The sequence below is a fragment of the Mastigoproctus giganteus genome, chromosome 8, assembly GCF_048544385.1.
Source record: "Mastigoproctus giganteus isolate SK-2022 chromosome 8, ASM4854438v1, whole genome shotgun sequence".
In the NCBI taxonomy this organism is placed as follows: Eukaryota; Metazoa; Arthropoda; class Arachnida; order Uropygi; family Thelyphonidae; genus Mastigoproctus; species Mastigoproctus giganteus.
In genome coordinates this window covers 171285519-171303736 of record NC_143582.1, presented here as the reverse complement: position 1 = coordinate 171303736, position 18218 = coordinate 171285519, and the positions used below count along the sequence as shown (strand labels likewise).

At 36.2% G+C, this 18218-nt stretch overlaps 1 protein-coding gene across 3 annotated transcripts in view; it reads left to right on the top strand.

Annotated features, from left to right (window-relative positions):
• The window catches only part of SCCRO4 (DCN1-like protein SCCRO4), a 240956-nt gene that overhangs the window by 68448 nt on the left and 154290 nt on the right, over positions 1-18218 (top strand). For all 3 annotated transcript variants that reach the window (XM_090379057.1, XM_090379058.1, XM_090379059.1), the window contains exon 3: positions 1552-1688. The gene's annotated coding sequence lies outside the window, so the exon portion shown is untranslated. The remainder of the gene's footprint in view (positions 1-1551; positions 1689-18218) is intronic.

Here is an 18218-nt window from a genome sequence, read left to right as displayed (position 1 = left end):
CATGAAAAATTAATATTCTTCTTATTCATATCCAACTCAAGGCAGTGTTAGGTGGTGATTATCCCATTATACAAGGCAGTGGTCAGGCCACACCTAGAGTACTGTGTACAGGTCTGGAGGCCTCATTTTAGGAAGAATGTAGAGTTGCTAGAAAGAGTACAAAGAAGGGCAACAAATTGGTGAGGGAGAACAAAGGGGTGCTCTTACCAAGAAAGGCTTAAGTTCTGCAAATTGCAGCACCTGGAGAGTAGGCACCTACGATGTGATCTGATTGAGATGTATAAGACCTTGAATGGGTTGATCTAGCTGAATGCTGATGGGATTCTTCCTCCTGTTCAGACTAAGAACCTGAGGGGCACAGTTTCAAATTGAGGAAAGATAGTTGTAGAATAGATGTTCAGAAATTTGCCTTTAACCAGCGAGTAGTTGATTGGTGGAAGCTAATATCCTAAATAAATTTAAAGCTGAGCTGGCCAGGCATTTGGAATGAATGGAGGGATGAAATAGGAGGGTTTTTTATTTTGGCTGATGCTGTATAAGCTTGCTTTCTTGCATCATATGCCTCTACTAATGCTAACTCATCAGCCATCATTGAGGTCAAAACGACGGTCTCTTGCCTTAATTTCCTGAACTTTTGCAACTCTGTTCTCATTTTGGGATGTTGACAGACACCCACTTCTTTGGTCATCCCAAACATCCTCTTGTTCATTACCATAAACAGTTTAGAACATTTTTGTATGGTTCTGTTGCAGATTTTCTCTGTGTAATGCAAAATTTGATATTCATTTGTGCTCCATTGCAATATCATAACATGGAACATTAACACTATTAATGAAACTGGTTGTTACTTGCAACCTGCCAGTGTACTGGCCAACCTCTGTACCACCATCTGCTGGAGGAAGTTTGAACTACAATTTATCACGTGTTTATTTTCAAACTCGTCGAACAAGACCACAACAGCGCCAGTCCTGGGACTTTATTGCCGCACATCATATAGCAACAACTGTTGGTCATCTGAGGATGATTAATATTGTTGATGTAGTTGAAATCAGATTCCATCAATTTGTTATTGCAGTTCTATCCAAGAAGACTGCTCTATAGAACTGGGATGTTCATAAATTCAAATTACAAAGGAAGAGTTTGACTGGTTTGTAGGAAGTTTTCTTTTAGCTAGTGAGTTAATTACTAGAATAAATTACTTCCATGAAGAGTTGACTGACAGCTTAGGAAAATTCAGAGATCAGCTGGATTGTAACACTTATGAGTGAAACCCCCTAGTGAGTTTTTTCCTTGTCAACAAAAGCTAAGGGTTTCCTTGCACCATATGTTAGGTATTATAAAATCTTGGTCTGAGAGAGAGGGAGAAAAAAAGAAAGTAGCACAAGTTCCTTTGCATTGGAACTTGTACTAGCCCATATGACTAACAGTGATTTGTATATATTATTAATCTCATTATCTATTGTGTTCAGTTTTATATTACTGTATCTTTATATTGAATAATTTTAGTATGTACATATGTATATAAACAATGGAATTTTATTCATGTTTTAGTTGTGAGACACTACCAACCAAGAATAAACTGTAATCCAATAAAAAGAAAATTATAACAAGAATGGCCCCAGAGTGTTAGGACAAAACTTTGAAGACTATGATTGGAAATGATGCTTTATGAGACAATGATTTTGCAGGTATTTCAAAACTGTTTCCTTTCTAACTCATTATAGCTTTAAAAGCAGTGTGCTAATTTAACTTTACCCCAAATAGAATGACTTGCTGGTTAGCAGAAAGTGAGCAGATATTTCCAAAGTGACATATTTCCAATTGAATACTTTTTCTACCATTTCTATCATCCATATTTTTTTAATTTTGTAGTGATTATATTACTCTAAGAAAAGTTGAAATTAATGGTTCTGGACTGCAAACATTTGAAAAAAAAATACCAGATAGGCTCTTGTTTGATTTTGCTATGTGAATTGCATATGATGAGCTTAGACACATCTGGCTCTTTAACAAGTTCAAAGAATGCTTGATAGTCAGGAATCAAATGTTCAGCATTGTTTTTTAATTGGATAAGCAAAAATGTTTATATGGTACATGCATGACCAAGCATTAAGATATTAGGCTGGAAAGGGGTGGATGATGAGGAGGATGAATTATGGAATAACTTTAAAGGAGCTGTATGGAAGCCATAAATGCGTATGAAGAAAATATAACACAAGGAGGATGTTAAGGTGTTAATACGGCAAAACAGATTGGCTCCAATCTTTAATGGATGTATAAAAATCACTAGCACATTCATTACATATTGACTCAGATATGTAACGGATATGCTAATGAAATGAATGGGTATTTCACATTGATCTGTATAGTTGAAATTTGCCTTGTGGCAAGGAAAAACTATGCACTTGAACTTGAGTACTGTTATAAATTCACTAACATGGTGATATGTTTACAGAGTATTGCCTATTTGGTCTCAAAAAGCTTCGGAGGGCCATAGATTCCACATAACCAGTTTTCAAGACTGAGAGAATACACGGGACCATTGAGGTTAATCCTTAGTTTCATTAGACTCTGGATATTTCCTTGGGCTGGAGAATTGCCAACTTCTTGCCATTCCACAAAGGATGTTGAAGAACAGAGTGGTAACTACATTCCAGTCAGCCTGACTTCAGTGGTAGGAAAAATCATGGAGGCAATAATTATGAATACAATACAGTCATCTAGATAGAAATGTATTTCTTGGGGTTGGCATGGTTTTATAAAGGGAAAATCTTCCCTTTACAAATCTTCCCCTTAACCTAGTAAACTATTATGACAAAAAAATATAACATTTAAAATGAGAGATTATAAATCTTTGATATATAATTGGAAACATAGTAAAAATTAATACAGGGATCTGTTCCATGCAGATCAGGAGAGGGATGTCCAAGGCTGGCCCAACATCAAGATACAGAGCTCCTGGAGGACAAGAAGCATTGATGGCTCGTCCGACTGAGGCAAAGAAACTGAGTTCTGTGTAGTAGTTCAGATTACTCAGTGATGCTATCCTCATCTTAGACACTAATGGTCCGATCTTATGATGTTGAGATGACTGGGACAGAGGCATGATGATGATGGTACCTCACCATCACAATATAATGTCTCACCATTGGATTACTGTGTCCTGCATAATTTCTGAGAATGCTCTTTCTATAAGGACAATTAGTGACAAATTTCCTGATGTTAGCATCAATTTCCTGGACTTGTTTAGCATCTGATCAGGAACAACGTAATCTGAAAGATGCAGGTGGAATTGGAGAAAGTAGATTGTTGGGGAAGTTTCTCTGAACATATGAAACATGTTATTGATGGTTCCTGTTAAAAAGTCATTAAGAGGGGTGGTCATTTAATTGAGTTGGTTGCAAAAAAAAAAGAAGTTTCCTTGTAAATTCTTAGATGGAGTATGATATGCCTACAGTACAGTAGGAAATGGTTGTAATCTTCAGAATGAACTAACATTAGACTTGGGGTACCACCTGTGGTCAATGTTTGGACCATTCCTGTTTTTTTTTTTTTTTTTAGATGACATCAACTAAGTGTGCTCCTGACATGATGTCAAAATGTGTAGATGATGGGAAGATTAGAGTGTTTAATGATCAGTGTTAAGCAGTCAACCCTTTGGGACTTCTCAGGTAGGTTAAGAGTGGACAGATAAATGGTATGGTAGCTATGTTTTAACATCGTAAAATGCAAAATTTTACTCTTGGGAATCATAACCTCAAAATACACACTTGGAAGAGTTAATCATAACCTCAAAATACACACTTGGAAGAGTTTAAATTAAAAGTGGTAAAGGAAGAAAGGGATTGTGATACAGTCAGTCATAAATTTCTCTGTGCAACATGGATAGATGGCAGTGAGGGACTATGATTTCTTCTCAAATGATTTATTGAATAATTATTTGTAGAGCTATGGAGATTAATTCTATTGTATAAAGTATCTGTGAGGCTGCATGTGGATTATAGGATCCAAGTATGGGGCTACAACTTAAAAGAAAGAAAACGACAGTGCACTTGGTGAACTTGGTTAAAGGGGACTCATACAAGGAGACCTTGGATATGTGTGGTACAGAGCTTGGTAACTATAAGTTTGTTTTTTGTTGGGGGGGGGATATAGTAAAATAATTGTTAGACTTGAATTAAGGTGAAATTCTCACTGTGTTAAGTTTCACGAGAACCAGGGGTTATATATTCAAACTGAGTGGGAATAACATAGGGTGCATTATAGGACATTTTCTTTTAGCCAGCAAGTTGTTGACCATTAGGGTAAGTTGCCCTCATGAGTTAGAGGATGATGGCTTTGCTAAATTTTGATTCAGATCAGTACCTGTGGGAATAGGGGGTAACTTTCTGCTCACGTAAAATTTTTCGATAGTACTAAGTTAGCAGTTCATTTGTTAATTTCTAAGTTAAACATTTGTTAGTCTTGTATATATGTTTCATTTAATAAACCGTTGAAAAAATACAGAAGTGTTATACTGATTAAATGCTTCACGAGTGCAATCAACTTCGGCAGCCTCAACAAATAGTTTTATGAAAATCTGGGCAAAAACAAGTTAGTGTTCTTTTTGTAGTCAAGTAAATAGATACTGTTTTTATCTTATTGTACATTTTTGGTAGTAATTAAAATATTCCCTGTCATACGAAAAGCCATGGAAACGATTTGCTGAAAATCAACTGTTTAAATTTTTTTGTAATAAATCTTAGTTTATTTCAAATTTCTAAATAAAATTGTTAAAATATTTCATAAAATTAAAACACCAATGCTTGCTTACTTCAGTATTTACAAGTATTTTTTTTTATTCCAGTGACCCCATAAAAATCATGTTGAAGTTGATGTTGAAAAAAAATAGAAGTTGATGCTGAGTGTGGCATTTGGAATAATTACTTTTTTTGCACTGATTAATGATACTTACACTTGTGTTATTTGCAATGAACCCTTGTTGGTGTTCAAGGAATATAATGTGAAATGTCACTATGCCACAAAACATTCTCAAATTATAAATTTCAAGGAGCTTTGTGGCAGAGAAAACTCCAAGAACTAACCTAAACTTTTCAAAGTCAACAACAGAAGATTAGAACTTTTACTCATTAAAATTTGTCTGCAATTAGCTAATTTTCGAGCCTCTCAAATCATTGCTAAAGAAGGAAGGACCTTTACAGATGGAGAATTTGTAAAACAAATTTGTTTGGCAATTGCAGAAGTATGTCCTGAGAAAGTAAAGAATTTTGCTTCTAAGTTTATCTTGATCAACTTTAATGAGAAGAATTGAAGGTTTAGGAGCCGATGTTCAAAATCAACTTGTAGGCAAAGTTCATGAATTCCTTTGTATAGCAATTGATGAGAGTGAAGATACAAGCCATACAGCTCAATTATTAATTTAAATCAAAGTTTAAGTAATTGAAGAGCTAGTTGCATTAAAAGCTTGAAAAATACAACAGGTGAAAATATTTGAGTATGTCAGAAGCAATTGACAGCCTCAAATTGAATTGATTTGCTATCAGCAGTTACAATGGATGACACTAAAAATATGGTTGGTACTAAAATTGGGTTCATGAGTCAGCTTGATAAATACCTTGAGATTAAAAAGATTAAAAAACCAATGCAATTTCATTGTATAATTCACAAACAATCTATGCTCAAATTTTTGCAAAACTGAATGAACAAGTTTGTGCATTCAGTCATGTCAACTGTAATATCAACAGTAAATTTTATTCACAAGACTGGTCTGAATCGTCAGCAATTAAATTTTTTTTTGAAACAATTGAGGCTGAATATAGTGATTTATTGTACCACACTGAAGTATGATGGTTGAGTTGGGGTACTGTGTTGAAGTGATTTTTTGAACTTTGGATTGAAGTACATGTAGATCTATTTATGAACGAGAAATTGAAACATGTTTCAGAACTGCCAGATCGCAACTGATGGTGGAACCTTGCCTTTTAACAGATATATGTGAATACCTAAATTCCCTTAATATGAAATTACAAGGATTGGACAAACTTGTCAATGAATTGTATTAATGTTTTATTTCAAAGCATTTGAAACAAAGCTGGAGTTATCTAAAAGTCAACTACTTCGGAATAATTTTTCACATTTTCCATGTTGCAATAATTTATCTAAAAATATGCCTAGTTGTAATTTTGTTCAAAATGTTAGTTTGTTGCAGCAAAATTTTGCAGATAGATTTTCTGATTTAAAAATAATTCAAAGGTGTTTGAACTCTTTCAAAATCTGTTTGACATACCTATCAACAATGTTAATGAGAATTTACAATTTAGAGTTGTTAAATCTTGCATCTAATGATGCACTGAAAGCAATATTTAAAAATGAAAATCTGATTCAACATTATCTGAGTCAGAATTATCCAAAAATTTAAAATTTTGCAAGAAAGGTTACATCAGTTTTCGGAAGTACATACACTAGTGTTCAAAAAAGGTGCATCACCTAGGAATTTCACATTTCTAACCCTTTTTCGCAATGGTATGTTACATTAATGATTAGCATCATAAATAGAAATATAAACAAAAGATATTTATTAATAGTTAAGGCAAAGCTAAGTAATATTGGACAGGTACTCTCAAAATATTCCAAAATGAGCAATTGCAAGCTTTATGCAACAGTTTTTGGTAAACATGACAATTATAGCTGAAATGTTATCGGAAGTCTTCAATTTGCTTCAGTTTATCATTTTAAATGGAAAACAAAATGAAAAGTTCATGGCCCTGATGACAGCAGCACACCATCGAGGCATTGACAAGATCAATTTCTGAAGATAATCAACTGATAGTTCATGGTTGCAAACACTAATTATGGCTTCCTGAAGTTCACGAAAGATCTTTGGTTACTTTCTGGCAACTGCAGATTCCACACGATGCCAGTTCTCTATAGGATTCAGATCCGAGCTGTTTCCTGGCCAGCTAAGAGTTGTAATGGACCATTCTTCCAACCATTTTCTCACCTGTAACAAATGTAAACACATTACTGTTGAACCTCTAATGCAGAAATGAAGCTAAAGTAACTACAGAAGTGCCTACTTACATTTTTGCCTGATGACAAGGAGCAGAGTCATCCTGAAAGATGCAGTTTCTTGGCAGATTGAAATGGTCTCTAATGGTTGGCAGCAATTTGCATTCCAATATAGCCAGGTATCCATTGGCACTTACGGAACCTTTTATAAATTGCAGGTGATAAGAAATGCACCCCCATATCATTTGGCTGGTAGGGAATTTCACTGTAGACATCCATAGTCTGGATGGTATTCTTCACCACATCTACAGCAAATCGTTTGTCTCCCATCAGAGCCATTCAGGTTGAATTTCTTCCAAGAAAATAACTAACTTCCACTGCTCGGGGGTCCATTTGACATGCTTCTTACACCAAAGTAATTGGGCCTTTTTCATTTTTTGTGTGAGGAGGGGCGACGGGATACAAGTCCATTTTTGAAGAAGTGTCTTCTTACTGATACTGCACTTGCTACCACTCCTATATGTTCTTCCCATTCTCTTTTCACTCAGACAAAGAAGCTTTACAGTCGTTACCTTCTGCTGGATCCCTGGTCATGTTGGCATCTCAGGCAATGAAAATGTAGATGCTGCTGCAAAACATCCCTACTCTGGATCTTCCAGACAACTAAAAGTTCCCTACACCGATCACAAATCTGTCATTAAAACAGCATGCAGGAAACAATGGTCTCTCCTTTGGAAAACTCAAACCAATAATAAACTGCTGCAGATAAAAAAAAGAGCCACAACTGTGGACATCTTGTTCCAGGAGAAGCAGGTGACAAGAAGTGATGAAGTGATTCTAGCAAGGCTCCGCATCGGCCATTCGCATCCAACTCACCTGTTTTTGCTTATGGGAGAGAATCCTCCTCAGTGTTTCTTTTGTCAGTCGCAGCTAACAATAAAACACAACCTCATAGAATGTCCCCAACTTTCAACAGTCAGAAAATCAAGCTTTAGCTCCCTGTCCAACTTACAGGAACCCTTAACCTTATTTCATATTCTTGGCAATGATGCAAATTTCGAGGAACATAAATCTGTATAATAGACTGTGATCATAGTGACAAACAAATCATGAACAGGCACAATATGGCCCAAGAGGCCCTTGTGCCAAAAACCCAAATACAACAACAACAGCTTTACAGTTTTTAAGGCATAAGCACTTCAAAACGCGTTCCTGTTGTGGTGTAGACTCGTTTGCATTCGGTTCTTTTTTTCCTATCAGCAGAACCAGAATTCTTGCGTTTGGAAAGAAATCTACTCTCTCGACTGATTACAAGACACTATAAGTAATATGACGGGAAGAACATCCTTCCTCACATAAAGCAATAATAGCACTCTTTCTTCATGACATCAACTGCACGTAACTCTCCATCCTGACACAAGCAAGGAATGACTGCAACTCTTGTGCAGCGCGTGCTTATATAGCTGAAAGTAACAGCTGATGCAATCTGTAAGAAACATTGCCATATACTTAGGTTATTCGGACGACAATTGCAATTTTAAGGGGTGATGCACTATCTTTGAACACCAGTGTATATATGTGAGCAGACTTTTTCAAAAATGAAATATGTAAACTCAAATACAATCTCGTCTAACTGACTTTTTAAGAATTGGAACTAGTACTTTAAAATCCGATATTACGAAACTATTTATATATAGATGACCTCATAGTATTCAGCTGTCCTAATTTCATCAAGGATTATGGACACTTATACCCCAAATGAACTGATTCTGGAAAAAACTAATAACATTGATACTACAGCCCATTTCCTAGATCTGGATATTAAGTTAAAAAAACAACATAGCCTCCATCAACCTGTACAACAAATGTGATGCATTCAACTTTAATATAGTCAACCTCACACAGTGGACTTCAAATATTTCCAAAGGAGTATAAGCCAATGTTATTCTAGCACAAAGCATCAGGATAGCAACAATTTGCAGTAATAATGAAACAGCTATTGATAACATCAGGATATTATACAAAAAACTTATAAACAACAATTTTCCTAAAGCATATCTTCACCATCACATTAGCAAAGCCCTTAACATCTTAAGGCACAAAAAACTAAAAGATATTAATATAAATAGCATTATCGGCAAATAATTATTCCCATACGCATCAAGTATGTATATAGTGTAAATACAATACACTAGACCTCTGTGATGTCTTACAGTCTGGAAAACTTGTACCCACCAATTGGCCTCTCACAGTGTATTAATCTTGTAATTATTTAATTATAATTATACTTAATTATATTCTAGCTTAACTTTATTTAAATATATTCAAGCTTAACTTTATTTCATTATACCACTCTTTTACATAACTGACCTTAAATACATGCTGCACTCACTCCCAGAAATTCGTTCAGGGTCCTAACTATAGGAATGGGTTTGCAACCCCAAACCACCTGAGCCCTACTACTTATCTCTACCATAACCATCTTTCTACTTTACTAGACTCTACTTCATATGGCACCGACCGGGCTAGCCGGGTGGGTAAAGTGCCTGCCTGGAAACCCAAAGGTCACGGGTTTGAATCCCACCTCGGGCTTGGATCAAAGTACTGCAAAAACCTTGGGAGGTGCATTATGGCCACAGAAGCTGATGCGCCAACAACTACAAAAAAAAAAAAAAAAAAAAAACTTATGTCCTGTGAGGCATTAGTTTACAGAACGCAACAGCGGGACTCTATTTTCTAACTTTACCCAATCTATTTTTCGCCTTAACAAAGTTTAGCTGCCTTCTACCGCTACTTTGTCAACTATTATATTTCTTAACTATCCTGGGCAGTTTGGACGTCATGCATTTAACCTAGCGCATCACCGCTCATTTAAATCAAAAACATGCCAATTATTTTTATTTATTTTATTTTTTTTTTAACGCCAGGAGCCGCTAGCGTACCCACACACAAACAAACTGAACAAAAGACTGATTTCGCGGGTAACCCGCGAATCAGTCTTTTGTTCAGTTTGGCTAGTAATGGTAAGTCCTTGTCTTGCGGTATATTCTATTTTCCTTACTTTTGGCTTTACTTTTTTCGTTGACTTAGTGTTACACTTACTTCTGTAAGGTCATCCATGATCTGTATGCAACACCTCTATTAGCACACTAAAGTTAAATCAAATTTAGTATAATTATATTAAAAAATTTAAAATTAAAATTGTAAATTACCACGTCTTTTCGCACATGTACCTATGCATACAGAGCATGTCAGAAACAGAAGTAAGAGCATTGCTGTCTTTTTCATTATTTTGGTCGATGACCTCTGATGAAGACACAAAAATTATGAAAGACACTGCAATGTTATTTCCACCTTGATCGTTCTTTCAAAATCTTTCAAGTTTTTTCAAAATCTTAAAAAATTTTTCAAAATTTATTTGGTATTGTTTCAATCGGTGCAAATCTTATCGTTTTATTTTCCTGTTAATTTCACCCCATTATTTCACAACATATCGCTCCCAGGGTATACTGTATATTCATCAGTTTTAATTTTTACATAAAGCTCGTTAACATGTTCTACCTACAATATTTTATATATGCATGTACACATTATGGCTGTAGGGTATGTTTTGCTATAGGAGTGTCCCTGATCCATAAGTTATGTTATTGTAATTCAGACTTATCTAATTTTAAACTTAATTTTCCTCCCATATCATATAGCTTCTCTATATCATTATTCTTGACTAATATATATATATATATATATATATATATATATATATATTTATCTCTGTGTGTGTGTGTGTGTGTGTGTGTAATATTAAAAAATATATATGATATTTATTACAATAATATGATTATAAAAATTGCATTTCATAATACAAATTATATATATATACACACGGTGGTACCTTGGGTCACAAACTTAATTCGTTCGTTCTTTGACTCCGTTCGCGAACCGAAACAATTTTTCCCATTTAAATTAATGCAAATCCAATTAATCCATTCGCCCACCCCAGAAACATTGTCTTTTGACTTTTTTATGGATTTATGTGTGGCAAAAATATATAATATAAAATATACCGTATAACTTTACCTTTGTGGTTGATAGTTGCTGGCACAGGTAGATGGTGGAGGAGGAAGACTACTCCTTCGAAGGAGAGTCCCATTCCATAATGACGTCAGGCATTTCTGGTGTTTTTTTCTCTTGTTTGTATCCTGGGAAGTGGCTCGGTGGCTGGTGTTTTCACAAGATAACGATCCAGAGACATTTGTCTTTTTCTTTGTTGGATAATTTTCTGAAAATGGGACATCACATTGTCATTTAAAATGTCCACTGCTCTGCTGGTCAGTTTTGTTAGGGTGATGCTTCTCAGTGAAAACCTGCACTTCACTCCACTTGCTACAAATTTCTTTGATCTCAGCACTTGAAACATGTACCACCTCTTCTTCCTCCTTTCCTGAGTGCTCCTCCCGCATAACTTTAATCTGTTCATGTTGCAACTCAAGTTCTTCTTTGTTGAGTTCTTGTCTGTGGTCCTCCACCAGCTCCACCACATCCTCCTCTTTGACCTCCAAGCCCAAACTCTTGCCAATGGTCACAATCTCGTTTACTAGAGTTACATCTGTCTCCTCGAAGTCTCTATCAGGCACACAACCTGACAGTCTCCTCCAGGCAGATTGAAACGTGCAGTTAGAGACATTGTTCCATGCCTTGTCAGTGAGGTTTATGCAGCAGAGGATATGGAAGTGATCCTTCCAAAAATCACGCAGGGTCAAATCCGTGTCGTTGGTCACCTGGAAACACCTGGAAAAAAGAGCCTTTGTATATAACTTCTTGAAGTTGGAAATTACTTGCTGGTCCATTGGCTGGATGAGAGGAGTGGTGTTAGGAGGCAGAAATCTGACTTTTATGAAGTCGTATTCAACATCAAGGTCTTCTTCCATACTTGGAAGATGGGCAGGAGTGTTGTCCATAACCAGCAGACACTTAAGGGGCAAATTATTTTCCTCAAGGTATTTCTTGACTTCTTCAGTCATCCACTCCATAAAAAGTAATCTTGTTACCCAAGCCTTGCTATTCACTCTCCACAATACCGGAAGTTTACCCTTTAGCACTTTATTGCGTTTAAAAGCTTGCGGATTTTTCAGAGTGCTAAACTAAAAGAGGCTTAATCTTACAATCCCCACTTGCATTAGCGCACAATAAAAGTGTAAGCCTGTGCTTCATTGGTTTGTGGCCAGGTGGTGACTTTTCCTCTTGGGTTATGTAGGTTCTTGCCATTTTTTCCAAAAAAGTCCCGCTTCATCGCAATTAAAAACTTGATGCGGGACGTAACCTTTAGAGTTGATAAAGTTTGCACATTCCTCCACATAGGCATCTGCTGCTTTTTTGTCCAAACTTATTAGTTCTCGCATATTAGGGCCTCGCTAACACTATCTCCAGCAAGATGCTTTTCATTAATCCAAACTAACAATTTTTCTACCTCTTCTAACGCTTGAGACCTTTACTTCGTTAACATAGTCATTCCTTTAGCCACATCAGCCTTCTTTAGCGCATCTTTGTTCTTTGAGATAGTACAGATCGTAGATTTAGCCATGTTCGACTGCTTGGCGAGATCAGAAACACGAACACCATTCTCATGTTTAGTTATTATTTCCTTCTTCGTTTCTACTATAATACGCTTAGGCTTCTTTACACCACTGTCACTAACACTTTTCACTTTCTTGGGAGCCATAATGAGGGTTAATTTAATGCAAAAAGCAAAAAAAAATTGTATCAAGAACAACGCAACGTAAAACAATGTTCACAGCGCACAAACCTGAGTACAACCGATGCTGTTCACGAGCCGAAAACATGGCGCCAAAGCCATGTTTGTGCGTTCATGCGCCAAGGCATTGTTTGCTGGTCAAGTCATTTGTTTGGAAATTGTGTTTGTGGGCCGCATTGTTCGTGACTAGAGGCGTTCGTGACCTGAGGTACCACTGTGTATATATGTGTGTGTGTGTGTGTGTGTGTGTGTGTGTGTGTGTGTGTATATATATATATATATATATATATATAAGTATATTGTATGTAGAAAGTGTGAAGAAGATTTTGATTTAAACCTATAGAATATACGGTATACACTGAGCGACATGTGGCATGAAAAAGAAATACAGGAAGTTAAAATAAAGATAAGTGAAAAGGCGACCAAAATAAGATAACATTGCGGTGTCTTTCACAATCTCAGTGTCATCATCAGAGGTCATCCACCGAAATTATGAAAAAGACAGCAATGTTCTTGCTTCTGTTTCCGACATGTTCTGTATGCTGTGATGCACGTGAGCGGTTGCCACGTGTTGAGAAAGAAATATTAAATTTTTTTTAAATTTTGCAGTAAGAGTCTAATAGATTGTGCCAATAAAAGTGGTTATGTTACATGGTGCATACAGATCATGGATGACCTTACAGAAGCAAGTGAAAAAAACTTAAAAAACTGAAAAAACTAAAGTAATGAATATTGGAATAGGCAGGAAGAAAGGGACTTACCGTTACTATGTAAAACTGACCAAATGACCAAGATGGTGGACTGCCGGTATATTTATGTGTGGGTATGCTAGTGGCTCCTAGCATTAGGTGTGGGGAAAAAAATTTTATTATTATTATTTTTTTTTTTTGATAATTATGGTATGGTGTTCTGTATAGATTGAAATGAAATAAGTGGTGATGAATGCAGTTAAATACATGATGTCCAAACTGCCCAGGATAGTTGAGAAATATAATATCTTACAAAGTAGCAGTGAAAAGCAGCTAAACTTTTAAGGCGAAAAATAGATTGGGTAAAGTAAGAAGGTAGTGTCCCGCATATTGCGTTCGGTAGACTAATTGTTCACAGAACATAAGTTCTGTGAGCCCTTAGTGGCTAGTAAAGCAGAAAGATGAATGAAGTAGAGATAAGTAGTTGGGCTCGGGTAGTTCAGGGTTGCAAATCTGTTCCTATAGTTAGGACCCTGAACGAAGGTCTGGGAGTGAGTGCATCATGTATTTAAGGTCAGTTGTGTGAAAAATATGGTAGGTATATAATGAAATGAAAGCTAAAATAAAATATAATTAAACTATATACATGTTTAATACACTGTGTTAGGCCAATTGGTGGGTACAAGTTTTCTAGGCTGTAAGACACCACAGAGGCCTAGTGTATTGTATACAGGGTGATTCACTACCAGTGCGACAAACTTGCAGGAGGTGTAGGGGGCACAAAGACGAATCGGAATCACATAGCATTGCAGGGTCCGAAATGCCTTCGTCATGCGGTAGAGGACGTTGAACGGGAGATCGCATGAACAGTGATCCCGCTGGAAGTCAGCATTTGCGAACCGTTTCGGTCGAAGTAGCAAAAGTCCTCCGGAGTGGATAATCCGCAGGCTCCAATGATTGGATGCGTTGCAGATGGTATGAACTCATTTGGTTTGTTGACAGTATCCTCCATACAGTGGATTGGGAAATACCCAATCGTTGGCCTATCGCTCGAGTACTTGTACTCGGATTGCCTTCTGCAAGATGTAGGACATTCTCCTCATTGTCTGGCGTCGTCGTTCGCTCTCGATTCATGGTACCTCTCATGAAACAACCAGTCTCACGTAACCTTCTGTGCACACGTGCGAAAATCGTATGACGAGGAGCACACCTGTGCGGGAAACGTTCCTAGTACAGGCGCAAAGCGGCGCACCCGTTACAGTCCGCAGCTCCATACGCGAGGTGCATGTTGGCCAGTTCAACGTTTGAATACTCGTCCATCCTACTGCCTCGGGAACTGGTTTGCAAATGCTGACTTCCAGCAGGATTGCTGTTCACGACACCTCCCGTTCAACGTCCTCTGTCACATGATGAAGGCATTTCGGACCCTGCAATGCTATGTGATTCCAAATCGTCTTTGTGCCCCCTACACCTCCTGCAAGTTTATCGCACTGATAGTGAATTACCCTGTATACATTATTTACATACTTGTTATGTATGGGTTTTTTGTTATTAATTAATGATTATGCTGTTTATTTTAATGTCCCATAGGTTTTTATACTTCATGATGTTAAGGGCTATACAGAAGTGGTTGCGAAGATTTCCTGTAGGAAAATGGTTGTTTTTTAGTTTTTTGTATAGCCTTTTGAAGTTATTGATAGTTATTTCCTTATTGCTGCAGATGGTTGCTATTCTGATGCTTTGCACTAGTATAACGTTAGCATGTACTCCTGTAGAAATATTGGAATGCCACTGTGTGAGGTTGACTCTATTAAAATTGAATGCATCACGTTTGTTGTACAGATTGATGGTAGCATTGTTTATTAATGTAATTTCAAGATCTAGGAAATAGACTGTAGTATCATTGTTTTTTTTTCTAGTTTGAGTTCATTGGGATGTTTCCATAATCCTTGATGAAATTAGTGTAGTTAATAACTATGAGGTCCGAGTGGGTAAAGTACCTGCCCGGCAACCCAAAGGTCGCGGGTTCGATTCCCGCCTCGGGCTTGGATCAAAGTACTGCAAAAACCTTGGGAGGTGCAATATGGCCACAGAAGCCGATGCGCCAACAACTACCAAAAAAAAAAAATAATAAAATAACTATGAGGTCATCTATATATCTGTAGAGGTTAAGATCATGTGGAAATGAGTTTTCAGACCAATATAGATATAGGTTAGCTATTATGCATGAAGCAGGACTTCCTGTGGGTGTTCCATTAGTTTGTTGATATACTGTTTTGCCATAGTATACAAAGTTATTGGAGTACATAAGTTCAATAGGTTGTTCCAGTAATTGGTATTACAGGTTATATTCTCTATATTTTGCGTGTATATCTTTGAGTACTGTTTTTAGTTTGGTTTGGTTAATACTTGTAAATAAGCTGTGGAAGTCAAAAGTTTGTACAGTAACACCCCAAAGTTACGCAGTAGGTGGGTCAGACGAAAATCGCTTAAGTCGAATTCGTGTAAGTCGGGGTACAACTTTGCATATAAATACATATAAATTTTGTTTAATTGGGACCAAGGACTAACAAAAACACTAGTTTAGAAGAAAAATATTAATAAAATTGCAGTTCTTTATACATAAAAATAAAAAAAAATATGTATTAAAAAAAATAAATGACTTACGTAAAAAAAAGTTATGTCGATGGCATCATAAAATCTAACAAATTCGTCTGACGACACAGAGACTTCTTTTTTTCACGCAGAATTTCTTCGTAGCAAGCTAATAATTTTTTTATTCCTTGCTTTGTAGCTATAACGCGTTCTTCGTTGTAGTCTGTTTTCTAAAATTAAGCCCTTTTCAATTGAGCTGAGACCTTCTGTCAAGTTTGCAATTGTCATGTGCTTTTTTGCCGTTGCCTCATTTAGGCATGTAGCACGTGCAATATCACATGGTCTTTCATTTCGCTCAAAGCGTTTCACAATTTCATATTTTTTCTCTATCGACAGAGGCGGACTGGCTATAAGCCTTACCGGGGAAACCCCAGTGGGCCTGTGTGATTTTGGCCATAAACCATAGTATGAGGCCACTATAAATTTTCCCAGGTAAGAATTTTTCACCCAGTTCGCCTCTGTTTATCGATAATTGCTTTTCATTTTCTCTCTGAATCTGCAGTGTCTTCACCAGTACGCTTCCATTTCACACCTTTTAAGTATTTTACTCATTTTTAGGGAATAAAGCACAATTACAAAACGAGGAGGCGGCACGCTTGATATGCATAAACAAAGCTGCACGCATGTAGCAAATGAATAAACAACACCATAAAGGCAGAGATACACTATTAACACCTCACATTTCTAGGGGTTACTACCATAAAACAATAAAAATCCAGTTGCTTTTCTGCTAGTGGAATCTGTTATAAACTGGTAGTAAACTCTATCTAATTGCATACCGATAGCTGGAATTGTGTTGGTTTTTACGTTATTATGGTGAAATGTGTTCCCCTAAAACAAATACATTTTCAGAATCTTCTCTTCATTCCTATCCTGTTTCGTTAGACTGCTATTTCTTGTAAACACAAAGGCGAATCGTGCATAAGCTAATTCGGTTCGTGTTATATTATAAGATATCGTTACCGTATTTATAAATAGTGTATGATCGAATTCGTGTAATGTAAACACGTGTTATACGAGGACTGACTGTATACGGCTCAACTGACGCGATCCATTTCTTTCGTGAAAACGATGTAATTTCAGACAAACGTTGAGCGCGAATCCGAATGCACACATATAAATATGACAGTTGGAATACAAATTCTTGAATATGTGTGCAGCTCATGCGCAGTAAAGTTGAATTTTGTTCATCTTTCGCTCTCACTCTCTCGCACCGTATATCAATAACATATGAAAAACGACCTCGAAGATAGTGGGCAGTAGTGTTGCCAAACGAAAAAATCAAGAACCGCGTGACTCAGTTTGCGTAAGTTGGGCTATTACTGTATACTGGTAACATTATTATTTTGTAAGGATTTTAATACTGGTAGGTTGTTGCCTATGATTCTGCTATTTTGTATGATGTTTAACAGGGGTTGCAGTAGCTGTTCAAGTGTTTTGCTCAGTTTGTGTACATAACTATTCTTGCAGGACGTTATAAATCTGAATCCTATGGGTTTTTTAAGGAATTTTGTAATGAAGTATATATATACTCATATATATATATATATATATGAAATATGAAAACGAAGAAGTGGAAAAAGGAAAAACAGGAAAAACAGTACGTGTACCTGAATGCGCAAAGCAGCAAAACAGGATACATGTATATAAATAAGTGTCATCGATGAAAATAAAATAAAAATAAAAATAAATATAGATGGAGAAGTTATTAAACACAAAATGCCGAGCCTAGTTGAAGAAAAAAAAAAAAGAGAAAAAAGAATGTTAAGAACCTAAATAAAATTAAGTAGAATTAAATCTGAGTTAATGCCAAATTAACAGGCCAATCATATGTACAAAAGCTGAAAGAAAAAGAGGGGAGGGTAATAGAGATAAAAATTATAAAATAAAAATTAAAGAATTAAAAATTAAAAATTGGTACATAGATCAGGTATTTCATCAGGGGGCTACACCTGATCATGTACCAAACACTGTGTTTCTATGCAAACTCATGCTGATGGAGAAGCTGTAGAAATGAAATGGATATAAAAAAAAAAAAAAAAATTAATTTTTAAATTTTTTTTAAATTTATGATTTTTTTAAATTTTTTTAAGACTCCACAAACATGAGTGAGG